Source organism: Eubalaena glacialis, chromosome 2, assembly GCF_028564815.1.
Source record: "Eubalaena glacialis isolate mEubGla1 chromosome 2, mEubGla1.1.hap2.+ XY, whole genome shotgun sequence".
Lineage (NCBI taxonomy): Eukaryota > Metazoa > Chordata > Mammalia > Artiodactyla > Balaenidae > Eubalaena > Eubalaena glacialis.
This window is the reverse complement of record NC_083717.1, coordinates 79,342,620-79,369,109: the sequence shown is the minus strand read 5'-3', so window position 1 is coordinate 79,369,109 and position 26,490 is coordinate 79,342,620. Positions and strand designations below refer to the sequence as shown.

At 35.9% G+C, this 26,490-nt stretch overlaps 1 protein-coding gene across 2 annotated transcripts in view; it reads right to left on the bottom strand.

The window, feature by feature from the left end:
* RFX7 (regulatory factor X7) overlaps positions 1-26,490 on the bottom strand; it is a 151,008-nt gene that overhangs the window by 122,675 nt on the left and 1,843 nt on the right. The gene's annotated exons all lie outside the window — the stretch shown is intronic.

Sequence of the window (26,490 nt, the reverse complement as noted above, 5' to 3'; positions counted from 1 at the left end):
AGATATTTTTTAAATTGCTAAATATGTGGAGGTGTTCTCAAACTTTTCATTATAAAAACAGTTAAAGCAAAGAAAATTTTTTTAAAAAGTACAACCAACAACTGTATATATGCTTCACCTAGATTCAATAACAATTATTTGCCAAATTTATTTTCTCTTAATACATACACACATATATAGTATATATAACACATGCATTTTGCTATACCATTTAAAAGTTGTAGACACTAAGACACTTGATCCCTAAAGAGTCTGGCATGCATCTCCTAAGAATAAGCACAATCTCCTAAATAACCACAATTCCATTATGTCACCTAAGAAAATCAATAATAATTCCACAAGATAGCATGTAGCCCACATTCACATTTTCCCTAATTATCTCAAGAATGTCTTAGTACAGCTTTTATCCCAGAACCAGATCAAATCCAGATTCATACACTGTAAGTGGCTCTTGTATCTTTTATCTAGAACAGTCTATCTTCCGTTTTTCCCCTATGACATTCACTTTTTGAAGAGTCCAGGTCCAGGACAGTGGACTTGACAATGTCACATACTCTGGATTTTTGCGATTGCTTCCTCTTGATGGCACAAGTGAATGCAAGGACTATTCTAAAGCAAATACTTTATCTTTTCCACTAAACATTTTAAGTTATGAGTCAATGTCCATATAATCTGAGCATCAGTTAGGATGTCTGAGAACACACTAACTGAACTGCACAGTATGTAAGGTTTATTTGATTATAGCTTTAATTTGACCCAAATTTAATGATATGCATTTTTTTTTCTGGCAAAGTATTCAGACACAAATGCTAAATAGCTCAGGTAAATGATAGTTATCAATATTCTTTTACTCAACCAAACCAATTTGTCAGTTTTTCTTTCATTTTTATTATTTCTCCAGTAATGAACTAGCACCAAGGTCTACTGCATGTAATAACAGCATAGAGTTTAATCCTCATATTCAATAATTCACATATTAAAAAGAGAACCAATATTCCTTGATCCTGCCTTCTTCCCTGGTACAGTTATGACTGAGACAATCTTTCTCTACATCTTCCCTAAAGAGTAGGCTCTAAGGAGTCCTTCAACAATTCACTGACTACTGACTATTGTACATCATTAGTCCCTTAGGTCTTAAATCCCAAACAGAAGAAACATAGTGTCCCTGAAACCACAGCAGGGGCAATGCACTGTCAGGCTGATTACCTGGGAAACTGGAGAAAACACAGTGAGCCTGGTTTATGGAACTACAGTATCTGGGCCTCTAGAGGCAAGAAGGGATGACAAAGTAAAGTATAGTTATTCTCTATTTGGGAAGAAAGTAGAGACTGAACTTTAACAGCATGTGCTGTGAGCAACAAGAAAGATCTAATCACCTCTGTCCAAAACAAAGCAAAAAAATACTAAAACAAAACAAAAACTCTCCCAGGTAATAATGCTATCACATACTAAGTGTCAATACATAGTATTTTATATACATTGCTTATAAAATGAGGTACAAAGAAATACAAATCTAGAAAAAGAACCAGAGTTCAAATGTAGGTCTGTCTTATTACAAACGTATACACTCACTATTTACCAATACCAGGTAACAGAAACACCTAACTGCAAAATTAGAGAGTTAATGTCCATTAGAACAGTGAATAAACTAATGTAAATAAGTGAAGGAACTCAAGTTCAGATAAAAATTGAGTGAGCAAGACGACACTGGGAAAAAAAGAGGTTGGTAACATAATACCCTTCTGAAGTTTACTATAAAAACCTAAAATATATTAATTCCTTGGTTATTAACTAGCAAAACTACAATATTTACTTTTATTTCTTCTTTAATCAGTTCTTGTGTCATGTATATTGAAGCTCCATTATATGACAACACAAATACGTATTTTAGATTTTTAGGTCTTTTTGATTAATTGGCTCTTTTATCATCATGAAATGTCCCTCATCACTGGTGATGCTCTTTGTCTTGAAGACTACTTTGTCTAATACTAATAGAGCTGCTCCAACTTTCTCATTAGTGTTTACCAGTATGTCTTTTCTCCTTCCTTTTACACTTAGTCTGTATCTTTATATTTACAGTGCATCTCGTGGAGACAGTATATAGTTGGGTCTTGCATTTCTATTCAGTCTGAAAATCTCTGCTTTGTAACTGTAGTGTTTAGTCCATTTACATTTAAGGTAAATATTAATATGGTTGGCTTTGCTTCATCTGGTATCTCTTAGTATTCCATTTTATCATCTCTATTGGCTTTTTAGCCATACCACTTTGTTGAGTGATTGCTTTAGGGATCTGTTATATTATATCCTTAATCTATCACAGTCTGCCTTCGGTTAATATTACACCATTGCATCATCTCACAACTATGTGATTCAATCTACCTTCCTACTATCCTGTGCTACTGTCCCATGTTTTTTACTCTATCTCACAATATATTAACTTTTTTGTTTTAAAGAGGCAATTTTAAATAGAATTTTTATAGATAATAAGAAATAAGAAAAATGTTATTTATATTTACCTAAATAAAGACCAATTCTGGCCCTCTTCATTCCCTCATTTAGAGCTGAGTTTCTGACTGGTATGTTTCCTTTAGCCTGAAGGACTTACTTTAGTATTACAAGTAGTGAATTCTGATGGTGATGAATTCTCCTAGCTTTTGCTCATCTGAAAACGTCTTTATTTTGCCTACAATGCTAAAAGATATTTTTGCTGGATTTATAATTCCAGGTTGAATTTTTTTTTTCTTTCAGCACTTTATAAAGAATATATTCCATTGTCTTTTAGTCTCCATTATTTCTGATGAGAAATCAGTGTTCATTCCTATTATTGTTCCCCTATGTATAATGCAATGTCTTTCCCTCCCTTTAGCTACTTTTAAGGTGTTCTCTTTATGTTTGGTTTTCAGCAGTTTGACTTGATACGTTAGTATGGCTTCCCTTGTGTTTACTGTACTTGGAGTTTCTTGACCACCACAGGTCTGTGAATTTTCATCAAATTTGGAAATCTTTCAACTACTATCTTCAAATATTTTCCTGCTCCAATCTCTCTTCTCTTTCTGGGCCCGATCTACACAAATGTTCTACCACTCAATACTGGCCCATGGATCACTGAGGCTTGTTCATTTTTTTTCCTCTCTGTGCTTCAGTTCACTCAAGTTTTCTTCTGCAGTTTAAAATTTGCTATTAAACATATTCAGTGAATTTTTATTTCAGATACTGAATTTTTCTGTTCTAGATTTCTCATTTGATAATTATTTAGATTTCCACTTCTGTTGAGATTCCCTACCTGTGCACATGGATCATGCCCATCTTTTCCTTTACACCCTTGAAAATATTTACCAGAGATAATTTTTATTTATTTATTTAAATTAATTAATTAATCAATTTAAATTTATTTATTTATTTATTTATTTTTTGGCTGTGTCAGGTCTTAGCTGCAGCATGCAAGATCTTTGCTGAGGCATGCAGGATCTTTTGTTGCGGCACACACGCTTCTCTCTAGTTGTGGCATGCAGGTTTTCTCTTCCCTAGTTGTGGCACACAGGCTGCAGGGTGCGTGGGCTCTGTAGTTGTGGCATGTAGGCTCTCTAGTTGAGGCACGTGAGCTCAGTAGTTGTGGCGCACGGGCTTAGTTGCCCCGTGGCATGTGGGATCTTAGTTTCCTGACTAGGGATCGAACCCACGTCCCCTGCATTGGAAGGCGGATTCTTTACCACTGGACCACCAGGGAAGTCCCATTTACCACAGATAATTTTTAATATCTGCCTGCTAATTCCACATCTCTGTCATCTCTGGGTCTGTTCCTATTGTTTTTTCCCTCTACAGATGAGTTGCATTTTCCTTCTTCATATGTCTAATAATTTTTTATACAACTGGACACTGTGGGTACTATGTTGTTGAGTGTCTGAAGTTCCTTCAAAGTGTGTTTTATTCTGGCAGGAAGTTAATGTATGGCAATTCAACCTGATTCTGTTGAAGCTTAGTTTTAAGCTTTGTTGGAGTAGGTCTAGAACAGCCCTTACTGTATGGGTAAAATAGCCTTAGCCCTAAAATATAAGACTTTCTGGGGTCTCAACTAATACCCAAGGTGCTCAGCAAGGTCTTTCCAATCTGCTTGGTTGAACTTCTGTCTCTCAGCACCATGTGACCTTCAGAATCTCCTGCTGACTTAAAGGTCCCAGCAGTTGTTCTCTGAAAAAAGACCTGTCCTGCACATATGGAGGTCACTATTCAGCCAAAGAATCTGACAACCACTGTTGAAATTTTTAAAGCTCCTTCTATAAGTATCTCCTTCCTTTCTAGTACCTCCAATTCCAGCTGTTTCAGCAGCCATGCACTCCAATCACTGTTTCCACCATCTCATTAAATCTCTGGTCTCTGGGTGAGCTCTACTTCCCTGAGCTGCAGTCTGGAAAGCCAGAGTGAGCTCACCTCTTGAGTTTTCCTTTTCTTAGGGATTACAGCCCTTACCAAAAAACAACCTAATTAAAAAATGGGCAGAAGACCTGAATAAACATTTTCCCAAAGAAGACATACAGATGGCCAACAGACACATGAAAAGATGCACAACACCACTTATCATCAGGGAAATGCAAATCAAAACCACAATAAGTTATCACCTCACACCTGTTAGAATGGCTATTATCAAAAAGACAAGAAATAACAAGTGTTGTCAAAGATGTGGAGAGAAGGGAACCCTTGTGCACTGTTGGTGAAAGGTAAATAGGCGCAGCCACCATGGAAAACAGTATGAAGGTCCGTCAAAAAATTAAAACGAGAACTACCATATGATCCACCAATTCTACTGCAGAGTCTTTATCCAAAGAAAACAAAAACACTAACTCAAAAATATATATTCACCCTTATGTTCACTGCAGCATTATTTCAATATCCAAGTTATGGAAGAAAGCTAAGTGTTCACTGATAAATGAATAAAGAAATGGTGGTATACGTGTATATATAATTTACCATCATATTACTTAGTGTGTGTGTGTGTGTGTGTGTGTGTATATTTATTTATTGTTTATTATGTCTCCCTCAACTACAATGTAAGCTTTATGAAAGCAGACATTTTCTACTATTTTGTTTGCTGCTATAACCCCAGAGTTCTAAAAGAATCCCTGCCTAACAGCAGATACTTATTATTGTTGAATGAATATGAATATTAAAGGATAAACTATACAATATGATTTAAACTAGACCAAAACTAAAATTATTTATAGGAAAAAAAACAAAAGAAACATGTTTATAAGTTTTCTGTAATTAATATTCTTTGCTTTGAAGATGTAAAAAATAAATGATCTTTTTGAAAAAGACAGTGCATTTGGATTACATATCAAACAAGAATAAATGCATATAAGTAAAAAAAGAACTAAAACATCTTTCTGACTAGTGATTTAAACTGTGACAAATTATTATTTATATCAACTTAAGACCATAAATATTTGCTAACGTAGCACTGTGGGAGATACAAAGATGAATAAGATATGGTTGTTGCCCATCAGGGACTCAACATCTACTGGGAAAGAAAGACATACACAGCACAAAATACAGTACATGCAAACTGTGATAAGTGCTATACTGGAAGTATAAGGTAAAATGGGGGAAAAGAAACACTGGAAAGAATACAGTAAACGGGGTGGCCTAATTATGGTCTTGAAAACTGACTTTGAATATGCAGAGGGAAAAGGGAAGCCAAAGCCAAGGAAAAGAGATGGAAGACTATGTGACAGATCTGTAAGAGAACAGCACAAACTCCAAAACACCTATCAGGCAAGGGGTGCAAGGTAAGGATATCCTCCAGGGCTAGACATATAACCTAAATGTGTGATACACCAGTATCTAATACAAATAAGATGTGGTGGGCCATGCTGTGAAATCAAACAAATTGAAGGTATTCACATTAAAATTTCTGTAAAATTTTATAAAAAGCATTGTGCTAGTCCCTGGTAGACACACTGTGTAAGAGAAAGTAAGACAGAGAAGAAAAGCTGGAAACAAATTAGGAAGTGTTTAGACTTGATCCTGTAAGCAATTTTAAAAGAAATACTTTTTAAAGTAAAGTAAGTAAGCATTTCAGAGAGGCTCAAAAATACTAAAAATAAAATAAAATAAATTATTTTGAAAATCACCCACACCACCACTCCCAACATTATTGAAAGGTAGTATTTTGGTGTGTTCTTCTCTCACTCTCTCTTCTAAGATTAGGGTTGTGTGTGGGTGTGTGTGTATGTGCACATGTGTGTGTATGTTTGGTTATGTGTGTGAAATTGTGCAACTATATTGCTTTTTTTTTTATCCCACTAAGAGTCTATCAAAATATTTTATTCATTTATTCTCCTCAATCATTTTTAATGGGAGCATAAACATTTAAATTTTATTCTGTTCAATTTGTCTTCTAATTTGGACTAGGAGGCAAAAAAAATTACTAAGTTTTTTGTTTTTCATTTTAAGTAGTAAAATCTTTTTTTTCTTCTTTTTTTTGGTTTGTTCTGAGATGTCTTCTACTACTAACAGAAAAAAATCTTTCACTACACCAAAACTGATTTCTATTTTGTTCTAGTCTTTTATTTTAATCGACCCATTTTTTTTTCTTTTCATTTAACCATTTATTCATCTGTAATGTATTGATGACTGCTATGAGTTGCAGCTTTAAATTTAAGCAATTGTACTAACACCATTTCTTAAATAATCCTCCTGCTCATTTGTGGTGCCCTTTTTATCAAGTATTTGTATTATACTTGAAATAACAACTTGATTATGATTCTAAATTTTAAAAAAATATAAATGACAGTAACAAACAAAATTATATTATTAAATATTACTTAATGTAACAGTTTTTTTTTTTAAATTAATTAATTTATTATTATTTTTTTTTATGGCTGTGTTGGGTCTTTGTTTCTATGCGAGGGCTTTCTCTAGTTGTGGCAAGCAGGGGCCACTCTTCATTGCGGTGCGCGGGCCTCTATCGCGGCCTCTCTTGTTGGGAGCACAGGCTCCAGACGCGCAGGCTCAGCAATTGTGGCTCACGGGCCCAGTTGCTCCGCGGTATGTGGGATCTTCCCAGACCAGGGCTCGAACCCGTGTCTCCTGCATTGGCAGGCAGATTCTCAACCACTGCACCACCAGGGAAGCCCAATGTAACAGTTTTATATTTGGAACTCAAGGGATGAATAATTGCAATCCAAAAGAGCCAAATTATACAGGTCTAAAACATACAGTTTTGTTTTGTTCTTTAATCTGCCATGATCACTCCAAAGCCCATTCATCTCTTTAAATTATCAGAAAGATTAAACACATATAACCTCAGCTATATACTCAAATAGCAAACACACTACAGCACTGACATCCCAGAACAATTTCCTATAAAACTGAATTTCTCTAGCTGGGTTTCGTTTATAGTCCCTCACAGTTCTTTGTCTTCATCCAGCAAAGCAATTGTCTGAGCAACCTCTAAATTCTTCATACTGCATTGCCAATGCTGGAATACAACTTCCAACTTACTTAAAAAAAAGATTTTAAACAACTACAGAGAACTTATTCTGTTATTTAAATAAAGCAAGACTAAGCTGCATGTCTACCCAAATAAGCTGAAATTTTAGAGAATTCACAACACTTCACATCTCACTTCAGGAGTCAGGTATCCCAAAATGTCCTTTTAGCTTAATTCCTATCTGTCTTCAACTGGTGGGAATTCGGTAGCCTTATATCTGGAGACTAAAGCAAGAAAGCAATCAGCCGAGCACAGCCCTTCCTTCTGTTAAACTTGCCTGCTGACAAACACCTTCTCTACAGTACATTATAAAATGATTTTGCATAATATTTTCCATAACAAAGGCTCATCACATCTTTTCTTTAAAAACCTGATTACGGACTTCCCTGGTGGTCCAGTGGTTAAGACTCCGCGCTTCCACTGCAGGGGGCATGGGTTCCATCCCTGGTGGGGGAACTAATATCCCTCATGCAGAGAGACGTGGCCAAAAAAAGAAAAAAAGGATAAAAACCTGATTAGGCTTTGAAATACCCTGATTAAAAAAATATAAAGCTATCAACTTCTCAGATTCTAAATTTAAGAAATGACATACAATTTTAATAAGTTACATAAAGTTTTTTCTTTTATGATGGGAAAAGAAAGGTAAGAGAAAAGAAGAGGGGGGAAGGAAAAGAATAAGAGAGAACAAAATAATAGAAAAAAAGGGGGATGGAGAAAAATTGAGGGAGACAAACTAGGAGGTTCTGAATTAGCTGTCATAAACACCTTGTACTAATATGAGCACTGTGAGGAAACACTTCACAATTTACTGGAAATTATCTCTTGTCTTGTTTTAGATGAGATGATCCACATTTATGAAACAGAAGTTTAAAGAAGTAAATGTACTAGACCAATGTAAATATTTTGGGGCCACAGAGAGTCTGCCTGAAGAAATGACTAGAAGAAATGAGAAACTGATGATTAACTATAAAGATTAAGAGGAAGTACAGGGTAGATATCCACTGTTACTTATCCTGAGGGAAGTCACCTAGAGAAGGATAGAGAACAAGGAACAGCTCTGGGAAGAGTGACAAACAGATGCTACATGCCAACTGCAGAGGCAGAACTGGAGGAAAAAAGACAGACAGTGATGAAAGAAACTGAGAAAGAAAACCCAGACTTAAATGTGCTAGAAGCAAAGATGGAACAAGAAGGTAACATACAGAGAAAACTGTAAATACTTACACACTGTGTTAAGACCTGCTCTTTCACACGACAAAAGTGTGACCCTGATGTAACTACCCACCAGTATTTAAGTCCATAACCAAAGATTTCCTTATCATTATGGTATATATGATATATAGAATGAAAAGCTATAAATAGTTGAGCACATAATGTGTGAAACCCTCCAGAGAGGAAGACCATAAAAACAAGACTGCAGAGGCTTCCCTGGTGGCGCAGTGGTTGAGAATCTGCCTGCTAATGCAGGGGACACGGGTTCGAGCCCTGGTCTGGGAAGATCCCACATGCCGCGGAGCAACTAGGCCTGTGAGCCACAACTACTGAGCCTGCGCGTCTGGAGCCTGTGCTCCGCAACGAGAGGCCGCGACAGTGAGAGGCCCACGCACCGCGATGAAGAGTGGCCCCCGCTTGCCACAACTAGAGAAGGCCCTCGCACAGAAACGAAGACCCAACATAGCCAAAAATAAATAAATAAATAAATAAATAAATAAATAAATAAATAAAAAACCAAAAAAACCAAGATTGCAGCCCCAAGAAAAGTGGCACCCAACACTGGGATGGGAGTAAGTGTGGTGAACCACAAGCCAAAGAACAAAAGAGAGCTTTCTTTATGTTTGGAGGTTCTTCAGATCCATTTTACATAGGAGAAACTTTTTTGGAATTCTCTGCGTTTAAAAAAAAAAAAAAAAAAAAAAACTCCAAAAATCCCCAAGCAAGAAATTGTGAATAAAAACTTTATTACTCTCCAAGGGGAAAAAAGTGATCAGAAAGATTTTTTAAAGAATTGAGATAGACATAAAAACATGTGTTTAGTTAATCTTGAACTCCCTGGAAATGCCCTTCAAGAAAGAAATCACATCCCCCCAGAATTAAGCCTTAAGGATCACAGCTAAGTGCATAGGCTGTCTATATGCCAGACTTTCCCTCATACTGTTTCCCTCATACTGCTTAGTACACTCAGGCTGTACTAATCAGACATGTCATCATTTCCAGATATTAAAAATAAAGAAGTGGGGCAGTGACACCACAAAGTCATTTTTTTCCTCCTCCCCTACCTCCCCAATGAGAAATTATAAAGAAATTTAACAAATTTCTATTAAGAGCACTTAATACTTCTTCACAATAAAACATACTATAATACACATATATATTACACCGGTAAAATCTACCACACTGAGGGAAAAAGGAATATGTTGGAGAGTTTCAGAAAAATGTTTCATACTTCAAGCTAAAAAACACCAACTTGAAATAATACATACCAATTTGAATTCTGATAAAATGATTTACTTTTGGTAATGCTGCCTATATTAACACCAATTTAGACATTCAAAAAGATCATCTCCAAACAGAAATTTAAAATAAGCTATACTTTTGTACTGTTGAAAATGGTTTATCATTTAAAAGGTTTTTAATGGTAAAAATACTAAAGTTTGCTATTTTTATTTATAACTCCTACACTTAGTAACTTATAACTTAAAACATGACATGAGGGGTAGACAGTGGAAGGTGGGAGAAGGAATAGCAGGAAAACTGCACCAGACCTCCAACTGAAGTCTAAAAGAAGTCTGGTACATAGTTATTAAGTTAGCTCCTGTATACATGCATGCATTCACTGCACTGGGGAAATATTTTTGAGAGATACAATCCCTGTCTTTATGGTGCTAATATTCTGACGGAGGAGACTATGAAGTTATTCAACTATTTTACTACAATTGTAATGCATGGTAATAAGAACTAGAACCTAGGAGGACAGTGATGGACCTGACTTACCTTAAACATTCAGGAAAGATTCTTTCCTTTTGGAGTTATATGAGTTGAGCTCTGAATGATAAGCAGAAATTTACCAAGGGGGTATTAGGGTTGGGAAAGTGTGGACCAGTGAGCGTTTTAAAACATCAGTAGGATCATGTCACTCTTCTGGCCAGAGCCTTCCAGTGGCTCCCATCTCACTCAGAAGGAAAGCCTAAGTCTTAGTGCTTACTAGACCTGCAAGGCCCTAAACAAATCTGCCCCTCTATCTCTGACTTCACTTGTACACTCTGATGCACTCTCATCGCTTGGCCTCCTTGGGGAGGCCTTCTCATGACTTTTGCATTTGCTGTTCCCTCAGCCTGGAAAACTTCCTTCAAATATGGTTCCTTCTATCACAGTACAGTAATTCAGTAATTAGAATCAGGAAGTAATCTGAATTCTCTGTGTAAACAGATTGTGTGTTAAAGTGAAAAAGTTCTCTGAATTTTACCGTGGTTAAAAAATAGTAGCCAACATTTACTGAGTACTTATCATGGGTCAGATTCTGTACTCAGTGTTTTACATGAATTATCTCATTTAATCTTCACTACAATCTTACCAGGTAAACACTATTACTGTTTCCATTTTACTGATAAAGGAAACAACTTCAAAAGGTTATGTGACTTGAGTGGCAAACCAAGGCAACTAATTTCAGAATATCTTATAATGACTTATACCACTGCACTGGACTGCCTCCTTGTGATTCTGATTACTTTCACTTTAAAACTGTTAAATATGTAAGATTTTAAAAATAAAAGTTACTCTATTTTGTAAATTTTTATGCTTGGCAGAGAAAATTTCTAACCATCTTAAAGAGAAAATTAATTTAGGACAGTACAGTTACCTCACTGGTTCAAAAACATGTTAAAGAAAAAAGTAACAGCTGACGTATTGTGTTTTATAATTACAAATACATAAAGTAGAAATGTCTTAAAATAATGTGTGCCATAGTAAGACTCACACAAGTATTTAACCAGTTATGATGAAGCTCAAGGCAATACTTAGAAAATTTTTTTTTAGCAGAAAGCACCTAAATAGAAGAAAGCTTTTTAGCATATCTAAAGTAATGAAAGACTGGTCCACAGAAGATAAAGACAAGCAAAGACTGCAGGGAAAAAGAGCAGAGCCAAATGCAACTTCATCTCTTGAGTTTCTAGAAACCCATGTACTATTGTTAAGTCTCATCAACAGGTAAAGCAAAAACACTACCTCAAATGCTCCTACTACCTTTGACCCTGCAGAATTACAATTAGACAAATAACCTTTCCACTTCTGGTCAATATAATTAATTTCTCAATTGCTTAAAAAAAATTAAAGCATTCTAAAATTAGATCATGGTGATGACTGCACAACTCTGTAAATATACTAAAACCCCTGAATTGTACACTTAGAACAGGTGAATTTAATGGTATGCAAATTATCTCATTAAAGCTGTTTAAAAAATCAGAATCTACATAAGAAATGCTCAATAATTACTTGTAAAATTAATTTTAAATGGATATTAAATAGTTTATAGACAAAACTGGGCACAAAACATGGCCACTCTCCCTTGAGCTCTTTACCATTTAAACTGCTCACCATTTGCTTGCAACTTTTATAGCAAAGGTTCTCAAATTCAGTTACAACATATTCCTGAGCTATGTTACAAGTAATTGGTTACTAAATGTACCAAAGTGTAAGAACGGTAATACTTGTAGACAACATATAGTTGGGGCTTGTTTTTTAATCTACTCTGACAGCCTCTGTCTTTTAATTGGTGTATTTAGAACATTCACATTTAAAGTGATTATTGATACAGCTGGATTAATATGTACCATATTTGTAACTATTTACTATTCATTGCCTTTTTTTTTTTTTTTGGTCTTCTCCACCTTCTGCCTTCTTTCGTTTTGAGCATTTTATATGATTCTATTTTCTCTACTCTCTTAGCATGTCAATTATACTTCCTTTTTAAATCTTTTTACTGGTTACCCTAGGATACTTTTATGACTGCTCTAAGTTCACTTTCTTTCTACCCATCCATCTATCTATCTATCTATCTATCTATCTATCTATCTATCTATCTACCTATCTATTTATGGCTGCGTTGGGATTTCGTTGATGCGCCCGGTCTTTCTCTAGTGGCTGCGAGTGGGGGCTACTCTTCATTGCAGCGTGCAGGCTTCTCACTGTGGTGGCTTCTTTTGTTGCGGAGCACGGGCTCCAGGCGCGCAGGCTTCAGTAGTTGTGGCACACGGGCTTAGTTGCTTCGAGGTGTGTGGGACCTTCCCGGACCAGGGCTCAAACCCGTGTCCCCTGCATTGGCAGGGGGATTCTTAACCACTGCGCCACCAGGGAAGTTCACTTTCAAGTAACACTATACCACTTAACAGTTAGTGCAAGTACGTTTTAAGAGTATTCCCAATTCCTTCTTTCAGTCCCTTATAACATTACTGTCATTCATTTCACTTATCCATAGCTATAATTACCAAACGCATTATTTTGAACAAACTGTTAGCCATTAAATCAATTAAAGAAAAATAAAAGATTTTATTTGATCTTCATTTATTCCTTCTCACTCTTTCTATCTTTATGCAGACCTGAGTGTCTGGTCTATATCAGTTTCCTTCTCTTTGAAGAACTTCTTTTAACATTTCTTTCAAAGCAGGTCTACTGATAACGAATTCTCTCAATTTTTGTTGGTCTGAGAAAGCCTTTATTTCTCCTTCACTTTTTTTATATATGTTTTTTATTATTATTATTTTTTAATTTATTTATTTTTGGCTGCGTTGGGTCTTCGTTGCTGTGTGCAGGCTTTGTCTAATGGCGGCGAGCAGGGGCTACCCTTTGCTGTGGTGTGTGGGCTTCTCATTGCGGTGGCTTCTCTTGTTACGGAGCACAGGCTCTAGGCGGTGGGCTTCAGTAGTTGTGGCACATGGGCTCAGTAGTTGTGACACACAGGCTCTAGGGCACAGGCTCAGTAGTTGTGGTGCATGAGCTTAGTTGCTCCGCGGCATGTGGGATCTTCCCATACCAGGGCTCGAACCTGTGTCCCCTGCATTGGCTGGCAGATTCTTAACCACTCTGCCACCAGGGAAGCACTCTCCTTCACTTTTGAAGGATAATTTCACTGGTTGGTGGTTTCCTTCTTTCAATGCTAAATATTTTACTCTACTCTCTTGGTTGCTTGCTTGCTCACTTGGTTTCTGAAGTCTTACTGTAATTCTTACCTTGTTCCTCTGTAGGTAAGGTGGTTATTTCCCTCTGAGTTCTTTCAAGATTTCCTCTTTGCCTTTAATCTTCTGCAGTTTGAACATAATATGCCTAGGTGTAGATATTTTTTATTTATCCTGTTTGGTATTCTCTGAGCTTCCTAGATCTGTGGTATGCTGTCTGTCATTAATTGGGGAAAATATTGCCATTAAACTTCAAATATTTTTTCTGTTCCTCTCTTTCTTTCTTCTTCTGGTATTCCAATTATGCATGTTACATTTTCTGTAATCGTCTCACAGTCTTGGATATTCTGTTCTATCTTTTTCATTCTTTCTTCCTCCCTGTATTTTAGTTTTGGAAGTTTCTATTGACATATCTTCATACTTCATACTGATTCTTTCCTGAGTCATGTCCAGTCTACTGATGGACCCATCAAAGACATTCTCCATTTCTGTTATAGTATTTTTGATTATTAACATTTCCTTTTGGTTCTTTCTTAGAGTTTCCATCTCTCTGCTTACATTACCCATCTGTTCTTGCATGTTGTCCACTTTTTCCATTAGAGCCCTTAACATATTAATCTAGTGATTTTAAATTCAGTCTGATAATTCCAAAATCTGTGTCATATCTGAGTCTGGTTCTGATGCTTGGTTTACCTCTTCAGATTGTGCTTTTTTCCTTTTAGCAAGCCTTGTTAATTTTTTGCTGAAAGACAGACATGATGTTGGGTAAAAGGAACTGAGATAGATAGATAGCTCCTTACTGCGAGGTGTTATGTTCATCTGTCTAGGAGCTGGGCTGCATTAATTGTTTGCCATTGCTGTGGTGTCTGAAACTAAAATTTTCTCTAACTTCCTTGTTTTTGTCTCCCGTGTTGTCTTTGAGAGTATCTATAATAAGGTACTTATTAAGCAAGGTCTCAGGCTTATAGTTGTTTTAGCTGTAATCCCATTATTATACAGAAGACCTACTGATGTGGTAAAATTGTGGGTGGGGGGTGGGGAGCATTCTACTGTCCTATGATTAGGTCTCAGGTCTTTTAGTGAGCCTGAGTTGGGTATTTCCCTTCCCCCATATAGAAGACTAGAGGGGACTGGAGTTGGGTATTTTCTTTCCCTCAGGTCAATTAGGCTTTGGTAAAGCCCCAGTTGGTTAGGCTCTGGTAAAACAGTTTCCCTTGAGGCAGGCCTTCTTAAAGAGAACAGAGAGCTCTGGCTGTATTTCAAAATGGTTACTTTTCTCCTCCTTTTATTCTTGTTGTGACAACAAGAGTAAAGACTTTCAAGCTCTTTATGTGTTGGACCAGAAACCAAAAGTCAGTATACTTTATTATCATCACTGGGAGCTGAGTTAACGACTACTGCTGAAATATAACTCTCATTTGTATTCTAAAATGCTTTGCATATAATCCTGGTTTTACCCAAGGGAGAATTACAAGACAATTAATATCAAGCAGGTGACTAGCATCCATTCTTTGTCAATGTAAGATAGTGAAGATTGAGAACAGTTATCTATATTCTTTGCATACTTCTCTCAGGTAGCAATGGTATACAGGGGTCCACAAAATACTGCCCAAGGGCCAAATCCTGCCAGCAGTGGAACAAATTTGGCCATCCCCATTCACTAATATGTTATTGATGGCTAATTTCCTAATACAATGGCAGAGTAAAGTAGTTGCAACAGAGACTCTATGTCCTACAAAGCCAAAAATATTTACAATCTGGCCCTTTGAAGAAAAACCTTGCTGACTCCTGGGTTATACATCCCATATGTTCTTGCACATGTGGTCACTGGTATTATGTGCCTGTCTGCCTGTCTTTAAACTGTTGACCAGGGATGAGTGCAATGATGACTATGCACTATCTGTTTGATTTTTATTCATCAATTCACTTAACGTACAATTACTGAAACTAAAGATTTCAACTTAGTGGAAATCTTTTACAGCACAGTGTAAATGATGCTATAGCAGAATTATATTCAAATACTATGAAAATTAAAATAAAGGAGTTACTAACTCTACCTGGGGTACTCAAGAATTGAGAATACTAAAGCTCTGCCACAGAGAAGACTTGGGCTTAATATTTTATTAGAAGATATCTCCTTTAAGCCAGTGGTTCTCTAACCTCAGTATCTATCAGAACCACTTGAAAGGCTACTAAAACAAAGACTGCTGGTCACACCCCCAGTTTCTGTTACAGTAAATCTGAGGTAGAGTCCCCAAATTTACAGCTCTAACAAGTTCCCAGGTGATGCTAGTATGACCACCATTTGACAACCACTGCTCTAACAAACCAAGTAGCATCGTATAAATACAATTTTAAAGCTTAAAAAGTCTTTTAAAGATAAACTAGTTGCTGTATCTCTCTGAACGAATATCTAGCAGGCCAAATAAACAAATTAAAAAGGCTCTATGTCAGATAAACAGGCCCAGCAGACTAGTCTGTTTTATGAATCTGAAATACTTCAGGCCCTCAGAATTATTTTCCTATTTTAGTCATTCCCTCCTTACTTCCCAGATAAATCCACCTCCCTCAGTTACTTGCCCTCACTCACAGGTTTCCTTCGCTGTCTTCAGGCTTCAGTCATGACTCAACAAGTTACCTTAGCCTTGGATCTTGGCTCCCAAAATAAGTAGGTCAAACCTTCCACCAGGACCAAACTTAAAAGAAGCTATCTCCAGCTCAATGTTAAGGGAGTCTTTAAAATTCCAAGTTTATCACTTGGGAACTAAGCTGGGACACAACTGATGAGTCCAGAAAACCCTAACTAAATACAATTGACCTTTGAACAATGCGGAGGACGGGCTGCCCACCCCTGTGCAGTCAAAATTCTGAGTATAATTTTACAGTCACCCTAAGTATCTGTGGTTCCACATCTGCGGCTTCAACCAACCGCGGATGGTGTAGTACCATAGCACATATCTACTGAAAAAATTCCACATAAATGTGGACCCTCCCAGTTCAAACCCACGTTGTTCAAGGGTCAACTCTACTACTGTATATTCATTCATGAAAGGTTACAGAACTATGTAGTAGTCATCTGCTCAGTATTTTTTAAATGAGGGACACAACGGCTCTCACTTGGGATATACATCATTTTTTAATCTAAATACAGTGAAAGACATTTGACTAGTAAAACTGAAACTCGAAACACATGATTACTTGTTTCGCCAATATAATTTAAAAAAAAAAACAACTGCTATGAGTCCTCTATTATGTAAAATGCAGCATGAGTTTAATAACTTGTTTGGGGAGGAAATTACCTCATTAAATATACAAAATACAGAAACATTAATATGTAGAAAAAAATAAATTACCTCTAAGAATATAGTAAACAAAAATGGTATTCAGTAGTACCTACTGCTACATGAGAAATAAAAAGATGCAAAAGATGTTGCCCCTAGCTTCAAAGAACTTGTTGTTTATTGAAACAGCACAGGAAAAAAATTAAGAGTGATTAAGTGCTTAATTGTACAGACCTCAATATACAACATGAGGTCAAGAAAAAACAAATATGGACTAGGGTAGCTAAAGAATGTTTTACAGTACAATAACTTGTGCTATGACTTCAAAATAGTTAAAACATGATTAAGCAGGATTTGGAGACAGGAGAGTGGAGATTCTAGAAAAGATACAAAGCAGGAGTGAAAGCAGGATCACAAAATATAAGGCAGACAGTGAAGTGCCTGCTGCACTGAAGTGGAGTTGAATGCTTGTGAACAGCAAGAAGTAGGGCTGGATGTACTGTACAGGACTAGGTCACAAAGGCCTTTGAAACCTGACAAATATTCAATCACGGTATGGGGGGCAAGAGGAAATTACTGTAGGCTTTAGATACATAAAAAAGGATGTTTTAGAGACTGATTTTGGCAGCAGTATACAACAGGGGGAAAGGCCAGGGGCAGAGAACAGCTATTTTGCTGCTGTAATAATCCAGGAATGAGATAGTAAAGCACTTAGCTATGGTCCTGGCAGTAGAAATAGGAAGATAGGGAGAAACTTAAGTGACAAGGTGAACTTGGCAACATGTTAAAATATTGGGCAAGGGATGAGAGAGAAAAATCAAATATGAAGCCAATACTGCTAGCCTTATAGAATGAAGAAACACTGGTATCTACTACCAAAAGAACTAGAATAATTGGAAAGGAAAGCAAATTGAGGTGGCAAGGCATCATGGCACAGAAGAAGGGTTAGTGTGAAAATGCCAAGTTTAACGTGACAATGGTGGCAACCTGTACTCTGGCGAATGAATGAGTAGATGTGGTTAGAGCTGTCTGGTGAGCCTATCTATTTCGTGACTTTAGCAAAGATATAAAAAGAGAAAAAGAATGGATGGCTGAGAAGTAAGTGTTTGGATATACACAATTAAAGAGCATCTAGAGGAAAGCAGCAGAACAGATAAAACATTAATCAGAGGTAAGGTCCCGAAAACAGAGATCCTACATCCTTGCCCATGGGATCCCCAATGCCTGGCAGAGCAGCTGATACAAAGGTGACTCTCAAAAAGGAATGAATGAGAATTTCCAAAGTGCGAAGGAATCTTAATAATCAGAAGAAAAGTTACAAAATGAAAAACAGAGTCTCAGAAAAGGCCACTGAGTTGGCAAGAAGAGCAGGAAGCCAGACTGCAAGAGTTGAAATGGTAAGAGAGAGAAAAGATCTGAAGGACGGACGGCAGCCTAAAGGAAGAGCAGCAGGATAGACAATGAGCGTTATTTTACTTGTTTGGATATTTTTCCAAACTAAAAATAATACTTGCTCATTTAAAAAAAATTGGAGAATATAACAAAGCAGAGGGAAAAACCATACATTGTTCCACCACCTAAGTGCAGACACAGTTAACACTTTTAAAATATATGTTCAAACTTATTCTACCAAAAATATGAGTGGGCTTACATACCATACAACAGGATAAGATGTGAGGGACTGGAGGGAGGGAAAGAGATAAGGAAAATAGTAAAACCACCAGAGGTAAGATTAGCTAGCAATAATTACTATGTTTCTTAAACCTTTTCTTAGTGGTCAGAAAAACAGTACTTTTCTGTTATTATTATCATCGAGAGTAAAGATTTTTGCATATTTGTTAATAGTTTATGCTTCCTATAAAATGAGTATCCACATTCTTCATTCACTTACCTAATGACATTTTTCTTATGACTATGAATGAGCTCTTTAGGTCTTTGAGGGATCAACTGTTTGTTTTACTGCAAAACCTCCAAGGTTGTTTGCTGCTGATTTAAGGAAGTCCTAAGCATGTATAAAGCCACAGGAAAAGCAGCCTATGGAAAAGAACAGTTTGATGATGCTGACAGAAAAGGGGTATGTGTTAAATTCCCTAAATATATGGACACAGATGAATCCAACGGGGAAAGCAAACTGCCTCCAATAATAGAAAAGTACATAGATACAGATGCCAAGATATAGGAGCCAAGATATGGGCTGAATGAGATACATGAGGGACCCCCACATTAAATATTCTAATCCTCTTCATGAAGTGGCATCATTCACTGAGTCAATTCAGGGTACCCAGTCCCCTGCCAAGACTGCTATTGGAGCAGTTCTGGTCCCCTGCCCCAGCTCCACCCAACCTCATCCTTTTCTTCTCTATTATTACTTTATATTATTCCTTCCACCTCTGTGCATTAAAATTTAGATGAGAGGATTGTGATTGGTGAAAACCCCACTCCTCAGTCAAGCAAACTTTGTCCTAAGCTATTTTCCTCTAATTAGTCTCATTACTGGCAAGGCTTACTGCCATCAACAACTCTAAGTCTAATTCCTGATAGTGGGAATAAAGATCTCCCAGTAAGCAAACTGTTAAATGTATCTGGATCAATAGCCCATCCCTTGATTTTCTGCTAAGGCCATGATCCTGAATTTTGCCAATAAAACTATTATGTCCTCACTGAATCTTTCTCTCACCTAATTCTGTATTTGTTTATACCATTGATTACACCATCACTGCATGTAACAAAATCTTACTTTTGTTAAATTCAATTATGTTGCATACAACTACACACAGAGGGTGAATGTAAGGTAGAGCTAGTGTCATATTGCTTTTTAATCTTGCTATGCCTGTATGTAGTAGACATTAAAATAAATGTGCACTGAATTCAGTTTTCTTTGACCACTTGATTCCATAAATGCAGGATTAGTTGTTGACCTTCTCACTTCTTTGCAACTTGTATGTACAGAATTTGCCCAAACAAAGCTTGCTAATATCTTCTACTGAAGAAAAAGGGCTCATGCATTTAGTAATTTGACAGTTAATTTTTTGATCATAGATTGCTTATATACAAATGCAATTAATAAATCTAATGAATGCAATCAAATTAGGGAAATGATTCACTTACATTAACTGAAGCATCTTGTTCAAATACATTTCCCAACCTCCCAGAAGCACCAACTTTGCTCCAAGCAAGATATCACTGAAGTGACACTCTTATCCAATTACATTTTAAAAATTTCATGTATACTGCAAACACAATGGCAAGTTCTTGGCTCTCCCATACACAAATAATATTTTACTGTCATACTGTAAACTACTTATTATGCAGTGATTGCTTTGTTTCAGGTATATTCGGTCTCTGAATTCCTATAAACCTTACATATTGGAAAATGAGAATGTTTCATTTAAATTCAGTAAAAATTCACTAAAATGGATTCATCTCAGGTAAGGCCAGTCTAAATTACTGAAAAAAACTAATTTATACACCTTAGATCATTGTTCCTTAGGAGTTGGGAGAAGTTTCATGGAAGCAGTAGCACATGAGTTGGATCTTAGAGTTAGACACTTACATCAACAGAAAAAAGAGAAGGGTTTTAAGGTAGCAGGTAAAAAGACCAGCACAGGCATAAGCAGAGAAACAAGATAATGAAAGCAAAGAAAAAGGGTTATGGATAATACAAACTGAAGTAGCCACTTAATACAGTAATCCCCTGTTCCCATCTTGAAGCTACTTAGCAGCAAAAGATCATCAAAACAGGAAAGCCACAGAAAAATAAAAACACAAGAAAAGAATGAAAAACACAAACCCAAGTGCTCTACATGCTTGGTTTGTATCTTAAAATTAGGAATCACAGATGGCAACCCCAAAGCTCTAGGCAATCATCCTCCAAGATAACCAATAGTTCTGATGCTTTACCTATAACACAGTTCAAATTCTAAAAATCACGGATTTCAGAAAGAAAAGGGGAGGTAAATATAGGGCATATGTACCATCACTTCCTATTCCCATGCCCTTGGTAGGCATCACTCATTAATCAGACTTGTGGCATGCAAGTTCAAGTCCATTTGAATCCTGTGTCGGAATGAGTGTAAAGGTATCCTTTGCTATCTGAACCCTTCCTATCCAAACCCAGACCACCACAAACAGGTTCAGGATTTTTTTTTTTTTTTTTTTTAAGATAAAGCTATTTGGAGGAGATGGTATTTCCCACCATATGTACTCTTGCTTCCCCAAATTCCAAAACATAACAGATTTGGAACCTGTCACTCCGACCTCTCACTCTTCAAATTAAGAAACCAAATAGGGTACAAATAGCAAGGAATACACCTGTATGTTTTCAGTTTGTTCTGAGATACAAAACCTCACCTCTCACACATTCTTGTAATATATATAGGAGCTCCTGTAATAGATGCCTGATAGAGGTATTGTGCATAATTAACCAAACCTCATTGTTTTCTATTTCCTCTTATGAATAGGAAGTATACAGTCCATGACACAGAAAAAAGTAAACGTCTCAAGAAAGAAAAATTAAATCATGTTTTAAAGTTTTTATTCATGTGGGTTAAGGTTAAGCGTTAACTACCTTAATCTCATAGTCAGCAATCAAGTGCATTAAGGCTTCAGAGCTTATTGTTCCTTGTTTATTATCCCGCCCAGGGCAGAAAGAGTCTTCCTCTTATTGGTCCATGTTACTCTTCTTTAACCTGAACTTTTAGAACCTCAAGGAAGCAGAAGAGAAAGCAACTAAAAAGACCAAATGCAGAGAGACAGTGGAAAAGGAGGCACTTGACAAAGTGGTCTAGTTTGGTCAGAGATAGAGTATCTTACTGTCTCATTCTTTATAATACTTATAAAGAACACTCTGTCACAACTACAAATTAAAATGTCTACCCTTGATGAATAAAGTTGTGAAGCTCAACTCAACACTCAATTTTCTGAAAAGAATACACACCTTTCTTGTTTACATAACCAAATTTACAATATAACACTCTCTACTGCTTTAAAATATTATATTATTACTACGGGAGAAAAGTTCCTATGTAACATGCTCTTAAGTATTGAGCACCTCTTCATAAACAAAACAATCACACAAATAACCCCCCTAGTGCAATCTCTCAACTAGCAACTAGTAAACTCCCCAACAACAGGGAGTACTACATAGTCTCACATATTTTTGCATAATCAACAACAGCTCTTAGAATACATTAAATGTAATACATGCTCAATAAATATTTGCATACTGAATCTCACGTAACAGAACTCTTGCACAAGGTAACAATAAGTGAATTACACCTTCAGGTAGTTCTCCTGGGCTAGCACCCAAGGAAACACCGACAAAACCTAACAATCCGTCCATTGAAAATGTTCTGCTGATTGCTGATTAATTAAATGTTAGTCTTTCACTGTACTTATGGTCTGCTTTATTATTGCTGTCAACATTAATTTAGTAACAGAGCCATAGAAATTTAAGCTAAAGGAACTTGCAGGGTCATCTAGTATAAACCTTTCATTTTGTAGACAAGGAAACGAAGGGGTCTACTTTTCCCATGCTTTGGCACTTGTCACCGCATTCCCTGGTCCTCTAACTGAATGAAAGAGAGGTTTTATTGCACATTTTTGGTTAGGTTAATATTACATGTGAATGGGCATTCCTCAAATGCCAGTCTCTAGAACAGTACTTTGTATACAGCAGGTGCTCAGGTGAGTACTTAAACACTGTTCTTGCTTAAAGTGTTCAAATTTGAGTGAACGACAATGCTCATTTTCATTTGTACAGTTTTAGTGTGTAACATTTTTCTAATATAAAAAGTGATTTGACGTAAGTTTTTATTCAAAGCATCTTTCATAACAAACAAGACACTTCTGCCTTTCCTACCACTGTGAAGTTCATTTCCCCCAATAATACCAAAAACTAATAGTGACACAGAAACCAAATCAGTTCTGCACATTACATCATTCAAGACACCTCCCAATGGGGAGAGCAAACTGGTCAATTATTTATACACACACATAATCAGTACCTAAGTTAAACGAGGCCATAAAGTTGAGGGGTTTGAAACTGCTTAACTTGCCTTTCTGAGCAATAGGGAAGACAATTTCATCAGTTTCTGATCATAGAGGAGAACAAGGAATTGCCTTCTTTCTGGAATCAGAAACACTTAGTGCTAGGATGCACCATCACAGCTGGCCTCAATATAGACAAGCTAAAAGGACCCTAAGTCTTTGGTGTGCTTGGTATGGAAGATAGGCTGAACTCAGGGTAGGTGACATGTCAAACAACTAATCAAAATATTTAAAAGCCAGCTGATGTACTAGTCAGTCCCTAATTTTAAAGCAAAATGAAAATCCTGGGCTTACGGTGAAAGTAAACTCTAAAGTCATGAGCCTTATACCAAATGTTTCCCACTGAAGTTGAAGAAACAGTAACTATTTCTTAGAGCTAAAAATTGCCTGTCCCAGAACCAAGGACAAAACTGAACTACTGAGTTCTATGACAGGGGACAGAAATCAGAACAAATATGGCGCTAATAAGAAAAACCTATGGATTGCCATATTTTGCTCGCTGCAACTAAGAAATAAGAGAGTAAAACAAAATTGCTCAATTTGGGTTTAAATTCTAAATCTAAAATGTACCAGATTCAGACCTCTGTGTGACTTACAGGATTAAATAAAGACAAGGAACTATAGCCACAGCACTGCTCCCAGGATCTGACAATGAATCTGAGGAATCCTATAGCTTCCCTGTCACTCAATTTATCTCTTTCCAAAAAGTGTGTAGAATAATGACACATCATATAGAACTGTTTTAAAAAAATGGTTTTTAAGGTCTTACTTGCAAATAGTTATATAAATAAAAATAATAACTGAAAATAATGAATTCTTTTAAGAATCCCTGAATTTGTTTGTTGAGTAAATACAGTATTAGAACATTTTCTACAATGAAACATCATGATTTCTTTTGAATTTATAGGTAAATGTTTGTCGTCTATGTGACAGTCTAATTCCAAATATGCTAATCACTCCCAACCATGCAGGTATGATTATTCTTAAACATAACTAATCACAAACAGGCAGAGCGATTTCAAATGCAATTTTTCCACAGTAATTTTATTCTATCAGGGTTTCAGGAAAAACTGCTTTAAAAAGGAAAAGAAAAGCACTTAAATTCTTTTGGTCTAAATTAAATACAAACATTCTTTTTTTTTAAACTGTGAAGACACTGGGAGATAAGAGGAAGGAAAAACGTGCTTCAGTATTCTTTTTTTAGGTAACCAAAGAGGGGTGCAATGTAAGTTAAAGAAGTTTGCAGTGAGGTTAGATTGTGGCTTTGTTTTAGGTTGCCAGTATGAGTTTTTATTTAGAAAAAATGCATGAGTTACTAGCTTTCCTTTTTTAATGAAAAGTTTATATTAGAATTCTATTATTTTCTATTACTTACAAAATATAAATACTATGTTATAGCATATTCAGTATTAAAACACACCTCTGCAAATAAATCTCCTTTCAAGTGAGTTGTGTAAGTGATCTGGACCTCTGTCTATGGAGTGGGAATAAGGAAGATCAAGAAAGGTACAGGCTCGTTACACTGGACTTAAGCTGAAGATACCCGTAAATATATTACACAAATACTACAAGACTATCAAGTTATCAAGTTAGTAACTTTATTTTGTAGAACTATCTTAAAAATACATATATTTCCAATTCTTAAGAAATCTGGTTTCTGATGTTAATCATTAAGTAACATGATTTCAACTCTGAATACTTAATATTTTTTCCAAAGACTCATTTTTAATGCTTGAAATAACCATGGACATACTTTTATCTAACAGTATTTTAGTTTAATAAACAGAATAGATTAATTATGAACTGAGATAATAAATAATTCATTATCCAGCTAAAGGCCTACATCACATACTGTGTATTTGTAAAATAGGAGGACAAGTTCAGACTTGTTTGTGACCTGCAAGTCCAATAATTTAGAAACTATGATCAACCTAAATGCAAAACCCTTTTGATAATTATTAAATGCCACATTTCTGTTTAATGCAATTTTAAATTCTCATTAGTAATGATACCAAAGGTTGATATAGGATGTACTACAAAACTGATAATCTTTCAGAACATTATCAAGTGATAAAATAATTGGTAAAAAGATATTGTTGCTTCAAAAAATTGTGAAATGAGATACCTAAAGAACTGCAATCTTACCTATTAAAAGTCATTTTAATTTTATACGCATACACACACTACTTCTTAGGAAGAGATTGTGGTGAAGGAGCTTTCACTTTCTAATGTATTTTATATAGTCACTTGATGAATAACATAAATCCAGTCTTGTGGAGCAGTGGCTATGAGTCTATATATTACATAGAGCCACTAATGTTGTTTATGATCCACAGACGTTGTTTATTCTAAAGTTTTAAATATAAATAAGTAAGTTTTGCAAATAGGATTTCTAAAGCTGAAAATTAAATGCTACTAAGTGTGCCAGTACAGTTTTAAAATGAAGCTATAAAATTGTACATTTGGGGATTAAGGTGTTTGTTGTCAGTTTTTCTTTTCAGAGCAAGTACCAAAAACTGAAACACACTGTACTTCAGAAGTTTTTCTTACATTAAAATCGGCGCAGTTAAGTTGTAATGGATGTGTAAATATAAATTATCAATTAAAGAATAATTAAATCACATGATTTACCAAAAAGAGCACCACTCCACTATCATTATCATTCAAACACTTCAGTCCACTGCCTATACAACTTAATCATATTTTAAAAATATAAGGTGAAGGTTCCTTTCCCCTATTGTTCTCATAATAAATTAAAACATATACTTACTAATTCAACTTTCAAAATTTGCCTTTCTTAAAAGATTTTAGTCCTTTAACTTGGATGTCCCTTACCTGAATGTAAAAACCAAAGTGCTCAATTCACATTTCAGAGACACTAGTTACATCAAGTTAATAGGGGGGAAAAAAAACCTGGTTTCTGGAAACCTTGATGGTAAGGAGATTAAGCATCTCTTCCTTTAAATTACAGCTTTAAAAGGGGGTGAGGGCATTCATCGAAGAATAAAGCCTTCTCTCTCTCTCTCTCTCTCTCTCTCTCACACGCACACACACAAGGCAATCCTATTTATCTGACCTATTCAAATTGCCACAGCAGGACTATTGTTAACCCTAAAAAATTCTCCTTTAAAATATTTAAACTTCATTTTAAAATTAAAACTGAAAGCAAGATACTCAGCTGCCAACTACTGTGTAGTATAAAACTATTAAAGCCTGCACTGACCTACTTCATATTATCATCATGACAATATGGATGTATGCCAAGAAAATAATGAAATTACTATATAACCAACTTTAATTTTGTATTCAAAAATTGTCACTATTTTAAAATGTGTAAATATTGTACTGCAATGCCAGTTGTTTTATGATACTTTTGAAGTTGCAATATAAAAAAAGTAAGGAGTTTTGATATTTCAGTAATCATATTCAATGATGAACATGCAAGGTCTCTTTTAAAATCAGAGTTTTAAACACCACATTTAATTCTATTTTTAAACTTCTATTA